The sequence below is a fragment of the Aquila chrysaetos genome, chromosome 16, assembly GCF_900496995.4.
Source record: "Aquila chrysaetos chrysaetos chromosome 16, bAquChr1.4, whole genome shotgun sequence".
NCBI lineage: Eukaryota > Metazoa > Chordata > Aves > Accipitriformes > Accipitridae > Aquila > Aquila chrysaetos.
In genome coordinates this window covers 22,707,409-22,729,719 of record NC_044019.1, presented here as the reverse complement: position 1 = coordinate 22,729,719, position 22,311 = coordinate 22,707,409, and positions in this window count along the sequence as shown.

Genomic DNA, 22,311 nt, shown 5'->3' with positions numbered 1-22,311 from the left:
TGAATGGCAATATATTCCATCATTTTAAATTAAATTTGGTGAATTTTAGTACTCATGAATCTCGAAGACAAATTGCAGCAGCTGGAGCCACAGACTAAGAAAAATAATGTTAATGGTCTTAGATTATCCTGTAAAAAAAACCAGAGATGTCACTCCCTGAGAATGGCTCCTGTGGAAACTGTCATAAAGAGAATGGGAGGGAGAATGAAACACTAACACAAGTGCTTTTATTTCAAAGAACTGAAACTGAGTCTTAGTGGTTCTTCCTCAATGCCAAAAGTGTGAATTTCAACATTTGTTATTGCTCTGAACATGTAAACAACAGATTAACTTAACCTTATGGCTTCTTCGCTCTTGCGTACATTTCTAATTATTTCCCTGGAAAGCATAAATAACAGTATTAGCTTTGCTTTCAAATCAAAAAGGAATTATTGTGAACATATGATGACCATTTTTAACAAAATTATTTTTCTTATTTCTTCTACTATTATGGAGATCCAGTAGAACTTTTTCTTTATGTATTATGTAAAGCTAAGCAAGTTTTTCTTTATCAATAAAGTATTAAAATAGTATTAAAGAATATATACTTTTTAAAAAGTTAATTACAATAATGACTGCATTTCTTCTGGAACTCTAGTGCTGCAGTAACCTGAGCAAGCAAATAGAACAGGCTAATGAAAATTTGATATTTTTTTTTTTTCCTAATTGGCCAGTAAAGTAAAATACACATTGTAGCTAATGAAATCTAAATTTCAGCTAGACCTAAACACTCTAGAGATGAGAATCTTGTCTATAGGAAGATGTCTTTCTACCAGCTGAAAGGTCTGGAATATTTTACAGCTTCCCTACAATCTTTGCTTCTGGCCAAGATTTTCCAGGTGCCTTTATTCTGGCAGACAAACAAAATCCACTTTTGAAAAACAGACTCAGAAACTATAGCAGCAGGCAGCATGCCAGTGGATTGACTGAAGAGATGTGGGTCCCGACAGACTACAGAACACAGATGGTGCTGTACTCCACACTTCAGCCCCTATAGGGTTGATAGGAATCAAAGTCCCTCTTAGGGTTTATCTTCTTAGCAATTCATAATTTGCAGCGTGCTAACCATCCTGCACTAATTCCTTCCATGGACAAGTATTAAATCAACCTGGGATCTTAATGGCTGTTCAACCTGAATCACCTTAAGACTGTTCCCAATGACCTTGCTGTCTGCTATATCTCAGATATGCTCACCACCTCACCTCCTTTTTCCACCAAGTCATTTTATATAAATGGTCCTTAGTATACTGAGCCTGTTATTTATAATAACAGTTAAGAAATAACAAACTGGAGGCAACAGAAAACTGTTGGTTTTATAATAATGGTACTTACACAAAACATGCAACGATATATTTAAATAGAGTTCAAATACTGTAGAAACTTGAGATAGCTTGAGTTTTATAATCTTTCCATGCCCTAATATGTTACTGTTTTGATAAACATTATAATTTTATCAGATGTTTATAAAATCAATTCTGCTTCTCTAGAGTACATAGAACTGTTGCAGAACCCTTAAATGGGGCTCCATGTCCAGTGATGAGATATAAAAATAATGAAAACACATATATTTACCAACAGGTAAAAAACAGTGTTTATAAAAAATTTATAGATTACATACAGATTCTATATACAAAAATTTTGAATATCAATTAATTTAGTTCATAAGTTCAGGTAGTTCTAAGGTGTGACAGAAGTATCTGGTTTTCAGGATAGACACAGCAGTTTCTGTTACTGCCATTCTTCCTTCTCTTTCTTCTGCCAGTGATATGATTCTCCTGGAGAGTTTACCACTCATTTGGAACCCTGCTGCATTTTTCTATTAAATTCTCACCTTTCTGTCCAACTTTTTCACCATTTTCTCTGATTTTGGCAACATTAATCTTTATGTTAGTAAACTTCAGATTATTTAATCTAAAGCAGCGTACTCACCAAGTGGGTAGACAACTTGAAAGCATAAGACCCTTAGCCAACATAAAAAGGCTTCTTTCTCTCTGACAGTGGCAAAATTAAATAAACTTTAACAGGAACCAAATCAGATGCTTTGCCTAACAAGATCTATTTTAAATGTAAGTTTTCCACTGTGTCCTCCATTATCTTTATTTTTTATATACTTTTTTTTGCCTTTTTTTTTTTAATCTTTAGAGCTAAGCAGAAAGTTTCTGGTTTAAAATTTTTTAAAACTTAGGTTTTATGCACTCATATATCTTTTCAGACCAACTATTTGGAATCCAGTAGCCCACAATGAAAAAAATCCTTCCTCTTCCAAATAAACTGAATTCATTATTTATACTTTCAAGCCACAGTCATTAATTCTCAGGCATGAAGCATGGTTCAGGGCAACAAATAGTCAGCATATGTTTTGTGCAATTTTTTTCCCCCTAAAACAAGGCAGACCTACTTTTGTGTAATTTCTCATCTGCTGTTGGGCAGCTTCAGTGCTACTGTATTCAGGGAAGCAAGCTGCTTTATCAACAAACATTGAGCTATATTCTTGGGGAAAAAAAAAGAAAAAAAAAAATAATCGCTGAAGGGTTTTATGAATAGGCTGTCTGAATTAACCATTATGCAAACATCTCCTTTTTCCTTGTTAAACACACAAAAAGAATGCTTGTTTACAATTATAAGTAATGTCCTAGTTCTCTCTCCCACCAAAAAAATTAATCTGAAAGATAAGAAACAAATGTGTGTGTTTATTTTCACATTTAATAATGCTTGTTCATTCTACAATATGTGCTCTAGGTTGTGCACATCATCTTGAAAAAAATAATTTAATAGAGGAATTAAATCTTGAAAGATTAATTGTTTTTTCAAATGGCCTTGGGTTTTTTTTTGTTAACTTTTAATGAAATAATATGACATTTTTCTTTATAAAAATAAGGATTTTAGGAAAAGGGGGTTTTTTTCATTTTAATTCTGTATCTGAACAAATTAATCAATGAAATTTGCACTAAGAAAAAAAACTTCAACATACTGTGGCCAAAATATTTCCCCAAAACATTTTCAAAACAAATGAGTACATATTTTCATTTAAAGTTGATAGTGAAAATCTCAGCACTGAAGAACAAAACTGTGAAACTTCTTATGAAGAGAAAGACTTTTTTGGAAAAAAGGCCAAGCTCAAATTACAATTGAATGAAGGGTTACCCTTTGCCAGGCTTGGCAAAGTGGGGAAATATCAACTCAGTCATTCCCTTAACTTGAGCAATTCCTACTGCTTTATAATAATGATACAAAACATTAGATTTGAGATTAGCTTTACTCAAGTGACAACCCCACAGATATTAACAGGAAATTTTCATAGAATGGTTTGGGTTGGAAGGAACCTTCAAAGACCATCTACTCCAAACGCTCTGCCGTGGCCAGGAACATCTTTCACTAGATCAGGTTGCTCAAGCCCCATCCAAACTGACTTTGAACACTTTAAATGATGAGACATCCACAACTTCTTTGGGCAACCGGTTCCAGTGCGTCAACACCCTCATCATAAAAAATTCCTTCCTTATATCCAGTCTAAATCTACCTTCACTTTAAAACCGTTGCCCCTTGTGCTGCCACTACACTTAAAATGAACCATACATATGTACAGCCTTAGAACCAAATAATGTAATTAATAATAAAGATTTGTTTCTTTCATTGGATTTTGTGGGAGCACAAGAATAAAACCACAGGTGATGAAAATTGGACTGCTCCATGGGAAATGCTTGAAAAAGCAGGAAGGATTATAAATGCAACAGTAATTGTGTAAGAAATCTCTAAAGAAAAAAATAATAGAATGGTATAAATGTCTGTAAAATAACCAAGAAATTTAATTTCTATTCAAAACTGAAGCTTTGAATGACATATTTCTGTAGCTTCAACAATATTTTTTTGAATTGTTTTTTTCTTTGGTGAATCAAAAATCCCTTTCTGCCACTCTAAAGAGAAAAAAAGCTAGAAAGACTTGTGTTTCTCTCAAAGTAAGACAAAGCAGAATCTTGCCTTAGAATTTTTCAAGATGTTAATGGCTAGTCCCTGAAAACCAGTACCTAAGCACAAACACATAGCAAGTTAATTGCAGGGACTAAACATAATCTGAAAAAACTGAAGGTGAAATTCTGGCTGCCCTAAAATCAATAGCAAGCACCCTACTGGCTACCTTACTTCAGTGCATTTGTACATTAATGAGAACATTAGGCTGATAAGTACCTGACTTGTCTATCCTACCTCACTGAACCTGTACATTAATGAAATACCCAGACATACAGCCTCTGTTGGAAAAACATATGCTGATAATTAAATCAGGGAAAGTATAACTTCTACCAGTGGGGGAATGCCATGAGGGGAATGGTACCAGAAGAAAAGATTTTAAAGAAAACTTATCAAAAGTTCAGGAAGAAACCACCTGAGCGTGGACGAAGATTGGGAAATTTGGAGTAGGCCTACTTGGCTAAGCAAGGATCTTCTCAATAAAACACTAGAACACAAAAACAGATGGCTGGAAACAAGGGCAGGCAACAAAGGTGGAGTATAAAAGCCATGTTTGGATACTTAAGAAGAAAATAATCAAGGAGGCCAAAGCCCAGCTGGAGCTAAAAATATCATGGGACAGTAAGAGTCACAAGAAGGGACTCTACAGGTATGCCAGTTACAAAAGGAAGTTGGGGAAAGTGAAGGTCTGTTGCTGGATGGAGGAGACAATCTGGTGACAAATTATGCAGGAAAGGCTGAATGAGTTGATAACTTTTTTGCTTTGATCTTCAAAGGAATGCCAAGCCTCCACCTCCAGATGAATCAGCACATTTTGGAAAGGAGAAGGACAACTAACAGTGAAGGAGCAACAGGTTAGAGACTCCATGAAAAATTTTCTTGTATTCAGATCCACAAGGCTGGATGGTATTCATGTGAGGGTGTTGAAACGGTTGGCTGAACTGAAAAACCACTCTTAGTTTTACCAAAGGTCACATTCCTGTCAGCCACATCCTCAGAAAACAGAAATCTACTGTAAGTCAAAAGATATGGATAGAAATGAACCTGAGACCAAAATTCCCAATCAGCCTTTCAGAAATTATCACAAAAAGATGGGTTCAGAAAAAGACGGGATGTATCCCTTCTTAAATAAACAGTAAGACAGGCTGGAAATAGGAAGGCTGGTGCGAAGGTAGCAGCTGAAATAGTGATGTGTAGATCAGACCAGATGCAGCAGATGACTCATTTCTCTAGCCTTCTATGGTGTCTAGCATGCATGGGTAATTCATTCACCAACACCCGCATGCTAAAAATATCTAATTTAGTGTGCCCTCCAGGAACAGATAAGATTTAGAACATTTTCCACAGATTTCTGTGGCTTTAAGACAGAGAAATGTTACTTTAATATTGCATAGGAGGAGCAATAAAGAACCTTACTGGAAGAAATAGTTATTAAATCAGTACTGAAGGCTAGTAACTCAGAGTCAAAGTGTTACTTTCCATCCAGTAAATCTGGACACCATGTACAGATCATTCACCCGTAACACTAAGCCTTTTTTTTATTTTTAATAAAACATATAATATACGCATCTAAAAACAAGTTTAACACTAATTACTTTCACCCTCCTTTAAAAGTGACAGCTTGATTTTGAACAGGTAAGACTTAATAGAAGCTTTCTGCTGATGAGGCAACCTGTGAGCAATCATGCTCACTTGACTGTGTTAGTGTGTAATACATAACATATTAAGCTTCTGAAAAATAAACACTTGCAAATTGTACATTGGATGTTCTTTAAGCATTTGTTCTCCAAAACACACTGTAATGCTAAATGTAGCAGTGTGAACATATGAGCTAGTGTTGACACAGCCAGATTCAGCTGCCTTTAGGGCATACTGCATCTGGATGCTTTATGAAGAGCAGTAAGCTTACTAGCCTAAAAATAGAACACCTTCTGTTTTGTTTCAGGAGCTACCATTATGCCATAACACACTTCAGTAATGTCTACATAGCGTTGGCAACCACACACTGACCTCTCCCCTCAAGATGGAAAAAGAACAAGAGCTACAGCTGCAATAGATTGTCCTACGCAACAAGCAGAGGTGAGGACTCACTAACATACTAGCTTTCAGCTGCTCCCTTTTCTGTGGGAAAAAAATTAAAGTTTCTACAGTAAGTGGTAAGTCAAAGAAAAGGACTTAGTGATACCAGTATCACCAAGAGAATCGAAAATTTCACCATCATCCAGGCAAGAATCAAGGGGAATTACTAAACAAGTATTGTTTACATTCAGCAAAATGGTTTCATTTTGACTGCAGATGAGGCACCATTTCTTGGGGATAAAAGAGGTGGTGCATCATATCAATAATATCACTACCACTATTGCAATAATGCCCAGTGACATTTGCCTAGCTGGAAACCCTCTCTGCCAGTCTAGAGTATCAGGTTCCCTATGGAGACAGACACCTCTAGAAGGTGTTCAGTTTAGGTGGGATCATTTGCTCTTTGTAAGTGCCCAGTGCTCTCCATTAATTAGAAAAGGAATAGGGCAATGAACTGACATTAGATCTGTATCTTTAACAGAGACAAAATTTAGAGGTATTGTCATTTGCCCCAAATGATAGTCCTTATCCCAAGATAACAAATAAACTAAAACTCTGAGGGTTTCAAACAAGGCAAGGGATAGGTTCAAGCATAGAAACAATGAAGAGGTCTAGTTACATGAAATATTATAGCCATGATGGATTGTTTTAAGACAGCACACATGAAATAAGATCAACTCCTACTAACTCCACTCTACTCCACAAAAACTTTCAATTAATTTTAAAGAATTTTTACTAAACAAGGAGGGCAAAATTTGCCCCCAAAATCATCCTGCTGCCCCTCCCATGAACACTGAATATGTATCATTTAGTTACTGGTTCCAGTGATGCCAGTGATTTGTAAGCTCCAACAAATTTCTTAAGAAGCTTAAAACCACAGACCAGCAAATTTCAAAGTACTTATCCTGAAAGGGATCCATACACCTCAGGAAGTGGGGAACCAGTAGGATCTTTTTACAGAAATGTTCAACACTGAAAAGACTGTTGGTCCCGTTATCCTGTATCAGTTGTGATTGCAGAGTAGACCATCCAAATACACACTAAGGCCTCAAAAAAACTATCTCTTCTATCGAAGTTATTTGGTGAATCCACAGACATACTGCTCAGACTACTCAAAAACAATTTACATATTGAAGGCTACATATTAGCCCAGGAATAATAACAGGACAAAATATGAAAAAAATAAATCACTACATATTGATATGTTTTTAGGAATGCAAAACTTGAACAACAAAAGTCTTATTAACTTATTCTAGTCTGAGAACAGGTTCAACCTGTAAAGGCAAAAAAGGGAGAACAAAAAACAAACCAATAGGCTGTATCGCACCGTAAACCATGTTTGTACTCCATTCCAGGGGGAAAGCTGCAATAGCATTTTTTGTTCAATTAGCAGCAAGCCCTCCAAATGCAGACAAGCATTTTAACTTATCAGTGAAGAAGTCTCTGTCTCTCTGTAGCCTGTAGTTCCAATAGAAATCACTCAACTGTGCACCTAATCAAGGAAAGGGAACCTTATGGCAAATTACTCATGTTGAAAACTATAGAACTTAATATTATCTAGGGATCTCAGTGTTTTACGAAAGGGAGAAATATCCCCTTTTTTCTCATTCTGCAACTAAAATAATTAAAGAATGGCTCTCTGTGAAATGGGACAGGAATGTGGCTAGAAGTTACAGTTTTAATTCAAAGAACACAAGTTCATATTGCATTTACAGTTTTCTGCATAGTTCTGCTACTAATCATTGTATTTCAGTACACACAAATAAAAAGCACACAATTCAGTGGACTCTTGCAGGTATTGAGGATATGTCATGAACAACATAGATGTCCCAACTGATGTCAGCAAATGTAAGCTAGAGGTTACATGCACACATTTTTTCCAGCATTGATTACTTAATCTTTTCTTTATAAATGATTTCGCCATCTACAATCACATCCCTGCTAAGGAAAGAAAAGTTTTGAGCTCAGAGTACAGGTGACATTTTTTTAGAAAATGGCCTGGAACATATTTCCATGATTATATAACATCTTGCAGATCACATCAAAAAGTTCATGAAATGGAGGATAAGACTTGAGATTTGCTGTTTCACATATGAGATGAAAGAATTAATGGAGCACCCTGGAGTATTCTGAGGCAAGCAGACATTAGAAACCCAGATGCCAACAGGCATTTAGTAATTACAGGCAAAGAAAATCCAACCAAAATCATGTAACAGTTTAAATAACACCTTTTGGCAGATTTTAGAAAAAGGTCAAGGAAAAGTAGTAGAAAGAAAACTAAAAGCAATTTTTTCCTCTCCAGCAGTCCTCATGTATGTCTCCCAAAGCTGTTGTACATCTGTTATCACAAACAGCTAAAGAATGATCTTGGGATCCACCTTTTACTTATTCTTACATCTTTAAAAAGACTTCAAAGACACATTCAAGAAAGGACTATCAACATTTATCCAAGAAACACACTTAGAATCAAATATTTATGGCTGCAGATGTGCTCCAAAAGAGCCACTCACAAAATATCTTCAATACCAATGAGATGACAGTCTGGTTGTACACCCAGAATATTAATCCCCACCTCATGTCCTTTACTACCAGCTGACCGCATCTCAGATTCCTATGGGAGAACACACAGTGACACTGGTGGGTGATGTTATAGAAGAAGAAAGTTAAAGGATGATTGGAGTCAAAATTGGAGTGAAGGGCAAAGCGTTAAAGATGAAATACTAAATCATAACACTGGCAGTAAAAATACTTATTGTATTTTTATTGCAAGAGTCCCTTGACAACCAACTGCCTTCATTATTATCTCAGCTTTACTGGTCTGTCCTTGAACTGACTTGTAACCATCCACTCTAATAGAACACATACAGATGAGATTATTTATGAAAGGTAGCACTCATATTTGTATTAAATGGTCCTATACTTCCAGTATTTTGGGAGCACTGAATTGATCAGCAGCTGGTCCATATTCTAGATCATAAGCTTTGATTTTTGATCTCTACCTGTTTACACCTACTCTTTTTTTTCCAACTGTAGACAACATTCTTACACACTTCAAATACATTTTTTTTCATTTATTTGCACTTTGGGTGATCGTAGCCATGTCTGTGCCTTCACTCCGCATTCATAAAACACTTTGATCAGCCAATGAAAGGCCCTCTATGAAAATGAAGCTATTACTGTTTTACTATGCAACATGGCGGGGGGGGGAGAAGTATAACTCTTCACTTATGCTATTAACCATTGTCTCACTTGCCAACTGTCACAGTATTTAACTGAAAATGCTGGAATAGATGGAACTATACTGTGCAGCCAGTGGTTCTCCAGGTTCTGGGAGAATCCTACCACACTGTATGAAGCAACCACATCTCTCTCATTCCTGTTGCAGGTTGCTCAAAGCACCCACTTAGTCTAGTATTCCCACAGTACTAGATCACTGAAATAGCAATCCCTTCCCTCTTTTTGCTATCCATGTGCCAATATGACACTTGAAGTGTATCATTTGAAGTATAGGATTGATTCTACCTGACAAAGCATTCAAAACACATGTTTCTGCACAGGTTGAAAGAGTAACATATCCAGGTTGACAGAGACTGCTACTGCAGTCTTTAAAAAAATTTTCTGCTCTCTATGATTGATTTACTGTCTTTTTATAAGTGTTGATCACAAGTTAGCATGAAATTTAATTCATGGTAAAAAAAAAAAAAAAAAAACTTCTTGGTTATGCCAGCTCATCTAAGATAAGGAGTGTCAGTGGTATCTCCAAATTCTACTAACAACCTCCTGAATGTGTCCAAAAGGGCTACACTGAAGGTTAAGTAAGGTTGCTGTTTTCCCACATATACTTTTACAGTATGCCACATCCTTCCTGCAAATATGTAATGGTCAGGGCTGGGGCTTGCAATTCAGTTTACATCTGTTTGTATATACCAGCAATGAAAAATTTACAGAGCTGCTGTTTGATCCTTTTCCAGCCATTACACCATTACTTCCAGGTAGGAGACTACAGCCTACCTTCTTGGATATCGATAATGACAAAGTAGGTCACAATTCCATCCCACAAAGATCTCTGAAACACAGGATATCTAACTAGAGGTTAGTGATGAAAAGGAAGCTTCTGCTGAATTATCCTGCTTTCTTTTTTAATGAGCAGTTCATTTAGGGAAGGAACATATAATACTGGTTACCATCTTCAAATCCGTGGATAATTCAACAGCTATTTGCCTAACACACAGTTTTTTGCCTCTTTCAGTAACAGTCTAAGATAACATTGGTTATCTTCTCTTGTAACTCCATGGCGTAACATCCTCTGGATCTGATGGCAAATGCTTTGCTGCGCAAGTCTCTTTATGTCAGCCAAATCAGGAGTCTGACAAATTTGTTTTGGTGATGCAATGATGGAGCAATGATGCATGTTAAATCTGAAGACAAAAATCAAGCTGGAAGGACCTGCTAGCTCTTCAAAGGCCACGGTGAGAACTCAGAATCATCTTGATTAAATAAGTACCCTGAAGAAGCAGGACGACCGCAAAGTATCACACATGGAATAAACTGATCAACTGCATAAATGTCAGACAATCAACACTACTGAGGCCTGTAAGGTCCTCAGAAAAGAATCTGGAGTTCAAGCAATTAAACTGAAAGTGTATCAACAAAATCAGGCTGTTATGAAAAAAAAAGCAAACCTTAATATGAAAGGAAAAACAGAATCTCTCTGTATAAGACTCAGGAAGCAATTTGTTTATTCTGGTTGACTCTGGAAACATATTAGCTAAAATTCTGTTTCTGGCTATGGGAAATGACTTGCAGAGGTCATGATCAATAAGAGAAAATCCAATCCAAAGGAATATAAAAAGGATCAAAAGTGCAGGAGTCACAAGTTGTAAGTAAAGACTGAAAAGATTGGGGTTGTTTGGTCTAGGGAAGAGAAAACCAAAGTACAAGACAATAGCAATCTGAAAGATACAAAGATTGCTAGGAAGAGAGGGCTAATAAACTTTTTTCCAGGTATAATTAAGGACAGAAAATAAATCATGGACCTAAACTGCAGCAAGTAAGATTAGGTTAAACTTACACCTTCTGTGTAAAAAATTTTCACATTAGAAAGATATAAAACATGAATAAATTGTGATGAGGACCTATAACATGTCCAGTATTGGAGTGCTTTAAGAAGTTACACAAAAATCTGTAAGATAGGCACATGTATGGTTGATGTTGCCCTGGGGGTTACACAGCAACCTCCTCACTTCCCTTCCAACCTTACATGTATATAATTGAATCAGTCATTTACATTTAATTATTACTATATCACTAGTAAAGTAGATCATATCATTTATAAGGTTTCATGATAAAATTATTTTAGCAATTAATTTTTCAGATTATCCCTAAGAATATTCAGAGCAAAAGCCCCATTTCAAATGTGACTCACAGGTTCTCTACTTTTTATTCTGCATCTTTTGCAGCAGAAGATGAGACCATATTGTCATGTTTGTTTTGTTTTAAGTTGTCTGGAGGACAAGGCAGAAATGTAAAACAAGCAATTTAAATAATAAAAATGTCCATCTTCCCATTTTGAGGCATTATATCATGCTAAAAGATCTTGTGTTATTTCATACAAGATGAGCAAAAGAAGGGGGGGGGGGGGGGGGGGGGGGGGGGGAGAGAAAAGAAAAGGAGAAAAGGAAAAGAAAATGTGTAGTCCACATATCCTACCTGACAGTAAAAGAGAACTCCCGTATTGCTGTCTAAAGAAAGCCTGAATTCAGAAACACTCTTTAAAAGAAATGTTAAGTTGGTATGACTGATTGCCAACAGATCCTACAGCAGAAAGAGAGTAAAAGCAAGCTGACATCATCTATTCTGAACTATTTTGAGGCTTTTATTATAGCTTGAGTATAAAAATGGCCTCTAGACAAAAACTTAGCATGTAGACCTAGAATTATTTATACTTTTTCCTAAAAAAAACCAAGGGCATTACTATATGTCTGTAATGGTAAATTTTCTGCTTGAATGAGTTTTCATGACAATGTGAAATGCTGCAGAATATAATAGTCACATCAAGGGTGTAGCAAAAACAGTCATATGGGGAAAAAAAAACTCTGTGGAAGCTGTCTGTGCTTCATTCCCTAAAGAGGCTGTTGTGAAAGCATATCTAATACCACCTCCTGTTCAGGGACTGCCTCAGAACACAGAGACAACAGGTAACAATCTCTTTTCAGTCTTGATTTCATTTTTTATTTCTCTTCATGAAGGAATTTGTATATTTAAACATGGGAAATAAGAGGTCACACGTCATTTCATTGATTTAAATGAACCTCATTCTTTGAATTTCACAGGATTATGGTATTTGTAGATACACACATTGAATGGGATCAACAATGGGAATACTATGCAACAAAAGAAGCATCCTCACTGTTTCAAATGATTGGTCAATATTAACACTTGGCATTTTGAGTTCAATACAGTGAAGTATTGTGTCAAGAAAAGAATATTCATCAGCAAAACATAGTTCTGAAACCCCTGGATCTACAGGAAAGCAATAACAATGAACAACCAGCAACTCTGACAAAAGCAAAGTCTTTTATGAAGCCTAGTTCTTTTCTCACCAGTTACCCGTGAAAACAGGTTCAAAACGGGACATCTCAGTAGAGCATAAAAATTGAAAGTACAAGATGACAAACATACACAAAATTCATGTAAAAAAAAAATATCCCCTGAATATATTTCCAAAGCTGCAAAGCATATCAGTGTACATTTATTCAGAAATACTTGTCTTCCCTGTAACTTACACTTACAAAATAGCAAGTTATACGTGAGAAAAGGATAGGCTTGCTCTATGTGAAGTAAAAGAAAGTTTCAGCACTGCAGTTTCTTATGCTCTGCAAGTCACTTTCAAACTTTTCAAGTCACTTTTATGTTTGTCTTGACATTTAAGAATCAGTTTAAGTATATTCTCCTAATACAGAAATAGGATCTTATTTGTTATCTCAGAGGTCTTGTGAATGTGCTAAATAGGACTAACTTGGGATTTGCCTAGCTGTATGGGTGCAGACAGCTATATATGCCTTCTGCCCATGCTGAGATGTGCCAGAACATGAGCGAGCTCCAGCATGAAAACAACAGAGCCACGTTATCATGGCTCTGAGCTGGAATTAATATATCTACCTCTCAACAGGGCTTAAAGTTGAAAGAACCTTTCTGTTTATTTGATTTCTAAATATGATTTGTATTGGCAAACATGAAGTAGAAAAGCACATTGCAGTAGTTTCATTTCATTAAATGGTGAAAGGATAAAAATAGTCAGTTTAACCATAAATCTTTAGAAAATTCAAACTGGCAGCTACCATAATTTTTTGCAATCAAAAAGAAAGAAAGAAAAAAAAAATAGTAGGGTTCTGCACAAGTTTCTTTAGCGAGCAAGCATTCTCCTAACTGTGATTATATAGCATCACTGCTAGTCCACTGAGGCATATAAAGCATCATGAGTCATATGGTTAGCTCTTGTAAGCTGTTTAAGACAATACAGATGTATGGTGAGCTAAATGCTAAATTTAATTAAGTTCTCACTTCTGCTGGTTGAAGATTGGCTTCTCAGGCTGGAATTTCAATGGAACCAATGGAAGTTGGGCAATGAACTCAATTTCAATGACGTCAAGTGCCTAAATCCATCAATATTCTCTTTAAAGTGTACAATGAAAAATGACCATGAAAATTACACTGATTTTTCAGGAACAGTAATTGTATCTCTCACTAATTTTAACAGAAGTAACAGACCTTGTAAAATCTGCTTTTCCTCCATTTGTCATAGGACTTGAAAACCTCCCTCAAGCATCATATTGAGGATTCTAGTTCTGTGTTAAACACACTTAAGTAATTTCAGTAACATTTCACTCTGATGTATGTATTTGTTCCACCTTCCAGAGGGATACAGATACTTCTCAATTCCTGCAATGGCATCAAATGAGATGTATCTGAGCCTCAATTTTCCTCAACAGTAGAGAAATCAACTCCTATTTCTAGAATGATTCAGAAAATTCAGAACAAAAGGGAAAATATAATTTATTCTAATAAAGAGGTTGAGCTTACTTATTTCAGCAAAAAGAAACCAACTTTTCAACAGTGAGCAAGCAGACAGTTGTGAAATACAGTAAAAAAGACCAAGAACTATCTAGAAAACTAGAAAGTGTTGCAATATACTGTCATCATTGTATTAAATGTCTCCAATTTACTGTTTGGCAGGTTAATTCAGAATTAACTTTAATTTGTTCCTAACATGCTAATTACTGGTAGCTTATTTTACTTCATTTTTAATGCTGTTCTTGAACAATACATCTGGAGAATGATTATAGTGTATACAACCCTGTGCAATGAGGAACAGTACGAAGCTAGCCCTTGATTCAAAGAACTAACACTGTCAAAAAATAAACCGGACATGAAAGCATGGGGAGAAAAATATCAGATCAAGCAGAATTAATATTGTAAAGGTGGTATCATCACACCATCTTGCTTAATATTATCTTACTACTTTCAATAGGGACAGTGGAAGTTCTTAACCTGGGGGGGGCTTAAAGAAAACAAGCCTAGAGGACATTTAAAGAAAAGGAATAAGGAAAAAGGCAGGAAGGGAGAAAGGGGAAAAGACAACTGTGAGATGAAATAAAAGAAAGTAATTTGAGACAAGACTGGAGCAAATATGACTTTGCTGGACAACTTTTAGACTTCAGTTCTACATAAAGAAGAAAAATCATTCAGATACTTTCTTGTGTCTTGTAAACCTGACTGTTGCAGTGAGAATACAGTGATCGTTAAAAGACAGCAAAAGCTCACACATAGCTCAGGAATATCTTTTCTTCAACAAAAGAATGACTGATCAGTGTGCTTGAGTGATAGGTCTTCCCTTTATTAGTTAATAAGCCACTCAGCCTACAAATGATAGAGAGTTTCCCACACCTTGTAAAAATAAGCAAATAGGTGAAAGATTTAGCTTGACAATGATATGCTGGAATAAAGGTGAATATAATTGATAGTGTAATCCTCTAGGAAAGACTTTACTTTCCAGTATGCTGTACTTTGCTTAGACTGTTTTTCCAGCACTCTGACTCAACTGTCTGCAAACATTCAATTATACCCTACAGCTATTTCCAGAGAAATAAACAAGGTCAGCCTTCATTGGCAGAAACCTGAAATCATACAAAATGCTTTTGGCATTCGTTACTTGCAATCAACTGTTTGAGTACAAATAAAAATTCAGCCCAGCATGAACAGCAAGAATACGTGGATCGTTATCTTGTCCAAACCAGACAGCGGATGTAGAATTCTGAAAATGTAAAGGGTTAATTGTAATAGAGACTTTCTCTCTACAGAATGTAACACACAGAGGATATTTCCTAAAAGGTTAGGTTGTTGAGATAGGAGTGGACTATAATGAATCAGATATATTCTATTAGCCTCCTGCTATAAAGAGTAAATTGCCTTAATTGTAAGCATGAACTGTGTAGCTAGATAGAACCTTCCCTCTACATATACAACACCTACTGAATATTGTAACTATGTTAAGCATGCTGTTTCTTACAGACTGTCAAATAGCTCACAATGAATTATAAACAACTTGATCTCTATTTTAAAAATGTCCTCAAAACAATCATAATTTTCTCTCACATGTTCTCATTTATAATTTTTCATAGAATAAAGTTGGTCAATAATTCTTAGTTTGTAACTTGTCCATGAGTTTTACAGCACGTTTTCACTCACTTAAGTTCAGGCTGTTTTCTACAGAAAGGTCATACAATCTCTCTGTTGTGCTATTACCAGATTGGCAGTACAAGTGTTTATAAATACAAATATGACACACCAATAACCAGGTATCTGTTAACAAACCACATAATAGCAATCCTGATACAAAACATACCATCCAATATGTGGTTTACCAGCAGACATATGACCACTACTCTAGTAGTACACATCGACTAGTAAGCCAGTTTTAAAAAAAAAAAAAAAAAAAAAAAAACAAAACAAAAAACAACTGTAGTTTTTCTAAACCTATAAAAATAGGCCAAATGCATTTCCCTTGCCTTTTTTTTTTTTTTTTTTGGCATATTCATCCAGCTCTCCTGACTAATCATTAAGACCAAGATATGTTAATGACACTGCTCCAACTATGATGTGTCTCCTCATCCAGAACCTATACTTTGAGGTCTTGCAACTATGATATTCCACTCACCTGACTTTCAGCCCAAATAATCTCACTGAAGTGGTAAAGATAAGAGTAACTCATTTTAACTACCAAGGTGCAACATTGTAGTAGGTGAAAGTACCCTATCAATGCCCAACAACAGGGTTTTTTTGGTATGACACTGCACAATGCAAGTAAAAGACTGACTTTCTGAACTTCACTGGTGATATCCACATAGTGCCATCCCATCCATGAAGAAGGCACAAACCAAGCCTCTTCTACCCCAAATAATGTTTAGTGTGTTGAGTTTTTTTTAAATACAGAAAAAGCGTCTGCTTCCCTTTTTAGTTTTTAGCCTATGCTAGGTCTCAGTTTGAAGTTTTCACTGAAGTCCAAGAAATTAGAACCTACTTTAAAAAGTCATGCCAGTATTCTACAAATCATGAGACTACGGGACATGGGACTTACAATATTTTCAATACAGCAAGACTTCATAAAGTTTAAGAACCATCAATCCAGACTCCATGAAGCAGAATAAAACTTATTTTCTCTTTTTAGGTTACAGAATTCATAATAGTGTTTGGAGAAGGTACAGGTACCCTCAGCAACCTTAATTCAGAACTGTCAGAATTTTGTTTATAAGGATTTACATAAAATACAGCAAACAGTGCTTAGAAGAACATGTCACTGGAAGCTAGTAGATATCTTCCTGTGCTCTGTAACAGATAAAAGACTGCTGAAATGAGATATTTTAATTATTGTTAAATTTGATAGACTAAAAATTTGTATTTCTGACATCAGTAAGGACAGCTTTATATTTATCATAAAAGGTATTAAACACACATTCTTATTCTCTGGTGCATTTAATTTGTACTAAAGCATTGTTAAATCTCAGCAATCCCTACTATGTATCAGGTTGAACTGACCGGTGTTCACCTTAAATGCGGGGAACAGTTACAGGCCTGATACAGCCAACGACCAAGATGGAGTAAGATGGAAGGAGTTGTCTAAATGCCTTGGGTAGACTGAAGCCGTAGCAAGAGTGGTCTGACACTCAGGAAAATCAGCCTGATACCTTCAAAAGATTGTTACTGGGAAGTTAATCACTGTTTAACCTGTTGTCAAACCTTCAAAAACACTTTGGTTCAAATAACAACAATGAGGTTGGTTCAGGATTTGCTATTGTCGTTTCTCCTGCTGAGAAATTTTCTAATCTGTGATTATGATCAAAATATTTATAGTCTTTATGTTTGTTTTAAGCAAAAGCACGTCAAAACATGGACCAGCTCTGCAACCAACATAGAACAGGTCTAAAATGAGGACTATTATTAAGCAATGCCAGTTTCCGTTAGCTGAAAATTTGGTACATTGCATTTAATAGTACACTACATTTTATAATATATCAAAGAATTTTTAAGAAAAGAACAGAGAATATAGGAACCTAAAACAAAGAAATATGTACAGGTACACTCCAGAAAAAACTGCCTACCTAAGATCATGTTAAGCACAGCATATTGCACAACACCTGGAACTCGTGCACAGTGGAACAATGGGTACATAGTCTTTGGTTTACTTAAAGGACAAGGAGATTACATGTTAGAACAACATGGGAGAGTCAGGTCTTAAAAGGACTACATCATAGTGAAACAAAGACAATTCAGGAAGCCACAGACTCAAGGAGGTGATTTCCACTACGTATCTTTATAATTCAGTTGCAGTTCTTTAACAAGAGATTTTCTGTTTTCATTTTTAAAACTAAAAAATTGGAGCAGCACACAAAAATGGTCTTACAAAAAATTAGTGTCATCATTTCTCTGCTATTGATTTTCCAGAATCAAAATTCCTTCTATGATCTAAGGAATTCTGGACCTGTATCAGAACTACATTGCAAGAACAGTTTTAATGGTTTAGATGATACACAGTCATGATAATTAACTGTTGAGCAAGACTGTAAAGATTACTTTTGCTCATTACTCAAGTGGAGAGAGGTCAGTATTTGCCTAGGGTTATCATGCTGTTTGGTCCCGAATACTGTGATATCTCCTATGGCTTCTAGAAAAGAAAAAGAACAAGACAGGTATGCTTTGTGAATTAAAATAGACTGAGCTACAACCTTGTAATATCACATTTTGCTTTGCACATTATCAGTACTTTGATTTTGATTTGCAAAAACGAAAAAAGTTGTGAAAACATGATCATCAGTCTTGCAAAATTACCATCAGTTTATCTAAAGAGCTAAACTGAGCAATGCCTCAGTGCCCTAAGGATCGGATGATATAACCTTTCTTTTTCCATGAGAGGCTTCAGGGAAGAATTGTCTTCAGACTTCTTACTACAATTTATCACACAATTTCTCAAGAAGGGAGGTGGGGTGGAGGAGTTGCTATTGACTTCTTCTATCAATATTGCCCTTCTATGTTCAGGCTGGACCAATAAGGCAAGAAAGATGAGGGGGTCACACTGCGCATGACCTAACAGCTGCCAAATGAAAGACGACAGTTGCATCTGTATGCCCACAAAATCTAAACTCTAGGACTAAAATAAAGATATCAAAGACAGAGTTAGGAAAGCTCAAAGAAGCAAGGAGAAAAAAAAAGAAAAAAAATCAAAGTGGCAGTGAAAGATTTCAACTATGCATATACAAATTGGTCACAAGATACTTCAGGACAAAGAAATAAAAAAAACTGTTCATCATTTTAAGTGATTTGCACCTTAGAATCTTCACTTCCACAGGAACTACAGAAAAGCTATTCAGAAGTTCATGTTAGAAAATATTCAGATTAGTTCAAAAAGTAGAAGTATTTGCATTGTAGAATAATAATGATTGCATGTACTTAGAAGATGGCACCCACAAAGATGTGCATACAGTTTCCTTTATGCTAGATCCAGTATTTTGCAGGCCAATAGAAGGATGGTCCTGAACCCCATACAATAACCAGCAACACCTCACTGCATGTATCTCTGTTTTTGCATGCCTCTCCTTCTGTTCAGGTCAGAATATCACCTTGAAATAATTTTCCTTTCTTCAGTAAAAAGTTAAGTAGTCCACACAGGTCAGTGTTTGTAAGCTAACTGTGAGATGGCAGTATAAGATGTATAAAATAATCATTTCTATTAAAGATATTTCTCCTACCATCTCCAGTCTTAATGCTAATGATTAAACCTAATATCTGAGTCATAGTGTGACATAGTGCAAACAGTATGCTGCACCTTTAAAAACAAAGATTTTTGTGCTGATTTCATTTATTGCAGCACATAGGTATTAATTGCTTTTCTTATAAGAGATTAGCAAATGCACCAAATTTAAAAGCATTAAAGAGCTAGATGACAAATAAAGAGCATGACCTATGGTGGGGGAAAAAACCAAACCAACAACAAAAAAGAGGTATTTCGAGGAACCCCTACCTTGTTAATTCAGAAATAATGGAAAATTTGTTCAAGGGCACGCTTTGCAGAGCTACGTCTTGTCAGTCCCACTCTGCCTTCACACCTGAATATACAGTACCTTGTACTCCTATAATGCTCTACAGACGAGAAATAAAAATTCAAGGTGTATTTGAGAAAAGCTTTACAACTCCTAAAACATTATCTTCTCTCAACCAATTTTATGAATGGTAATTTGTCTTCTTCATGTTCTCTGTTGGCCTTTCTTCCTGCAGTGTTACAACAGCTTGTTAGATTCACCACAAGCAGATGAACAAACATTGAATCCAAAGTACTTCAAAGGATCAGACATATGACCTATTTTCTGTGAAGCTGTGTTGCAGAACCCTTTAAAAATATGTTCTCTTCTGTCCCCATTCCTTTGAAAACATTGCATTTCTAGTATGCATTCAAAAAAATCCAGCCCCCCTTTTTTTTTTTTGTCAATGGACAAAACTAAATATGCTATCAGAACATTTCCAAAGCTTTACATTATGACATGCCATTTACGCTGGCTGTATTCACAACACTCTGTGCATCACATTTAATTAGCAGGAAATCTAAAAAAGATCACACAGAACCCATTAACTTTAAAATGCTTTCAGGGGTAATTAGAAAGTCTGGCAGCTCCCTTCTCAGTATTTTAAAAGAACATTTTAACCCATTTCTGCAAAGGAACAGTAACAAAACCAATGAATCAATGAACCTTTTGATAACATTTAAAAAATTGTAAGAAATCTCCTAGCCAGAAAATTAAAATGCTTCACTCCCTCTAAGGCTTCCCTAGGTTACAGTAATTATGTGTTCACAGCAGCTAAGAAGTAAAAAATTATTCTTCGTTGTCATTTTACATTAGGTTCTGGTGGTCTGCAAACTACCATCTTCATGTTGTATTTTATATTGGCATGTCACAGGCTTGCTTTAGCATATCAGTGCAATTTCCAATTCTCAAAATTGAAAGGAAAATATGCACAATTATTCAAGCAAAAGTTGTCTTCTAACTTAAATACCCACCAGCCCATGTATGAAAGAAGCGAATGAGTTAACTTCTACACTAAATTAAACTAATGCCATGACACTCATCATTAAGAACCAGAGCCCTTTTTTGCTGCTGTTCTTAAATAATAGCAGGACTTTTAATGTTGGTATGCTTGTTAACTGCAAACTTTATCTACGTTTGAAAATTCTGACATCTGCTGCATCCTACCTCAAACTGACTGTGAAGCTGATGTTCATCTTACTAACTCTGGAGTGGCTTTGAGTGTGTGATATTAAAAACGACACCTCTTCCATGGGTGAGAAAAAAATACAAGTTTTCAACAAGGAATGACAAGTTTTGTCTTGCATTTTTTCCTATTATATACATACAGCCTGCATTGACTAATGAGGGTGAAGGCACTTCTTTTATCTCATCCGTTCCTCCATTTCTCCTCCCCTTCCACACACAGTAGAGAGAGAAGAATCTACTTCAACAAGGAACTAGGTTCCCGGAGAGTGTAACAGACTCCAGCCTGCTGCTTCTAACACTGAGTTACGGATTCATGCTGAACTGGTTGACTGGTTCTCATACTGGTTCTAAGGAGTCATTGTTTTGAAATGTGCTTTGGTCAGACACTTTCCCTTATCTGACAAGTCTGTCTGATCCATACAATAGTAGCTGGTCACCAGCTATGTTTAGGACTGGAAATGGGGCAGGGTTCAGAAAACAATATGCCAGATTGTTTTCCTCCTTTCATCTCTTCTTCCACTTAGAGGTGTGTGCTATAGGTAAGATTCAGTCTTACAGTTTGAGTCTGCAGTAAAATAAAAGGGTGTTTCCTCTTACCTATTCCTAAGTTAGTACAAGTTCAGGGTCACTGGAGCTGGAAGCAAATTCCACCGAGGACTAGTGTCCCACTGGTTAATAGAGATCACGAAGTTGCACACTCATCTCCTTGTTTCTATAACTGCATTGCTGAGTACGAGGTCTGCTTGCACCAAGGCAGAATTTATTAAATTGCCCCTGGCATTCTTCCCAGAGAAGTATTTTGTGTGTGCTATTACACAGATGAAAAAAAAAAAAAAAACCAAAAACAAAGGAACCACCATTCTTTTACAATGCCAGAGATATATCATGCATAAAGATCCCCTTATAACATTCACACCTCAAATATATACACATCCAGAAAGGTTAGTAGCAACAAAGAGTTTAAGTGAGGACAATGACTGTCAGGAAAACTGACTGTCTAGTTAATAAGCACAAGCCTAATTGCTTTCAATTACTTCAGTACACTCAGCTGATGGACTACGAGGAATCTGATTCTCTTTTTTATTGCTTACCTCATATGTATATACCCACTTCTCAATCAGCATCAGATTCTTTCCAACAGATGACTGAGATCTATTAAGCCTGAAACTCACATCTACCATGACCTCAGATAGGTATTTCCTTAGAAAAACAACATTTTGTACCAAGAACTTTAAAAGCATTAACTTCAGCAATATTTAACAGACACTGACTTAGCTGACCAACAAATTCTTCTTGCTGAAAACTAGCTTACAGAACACTACTAATGACTCAGATAACCAACTCTCCTTACTTATTTCACTTTTTAAATTTTATCCATGTCTGTACAGCAAAATTTAGGAAGTTCTCA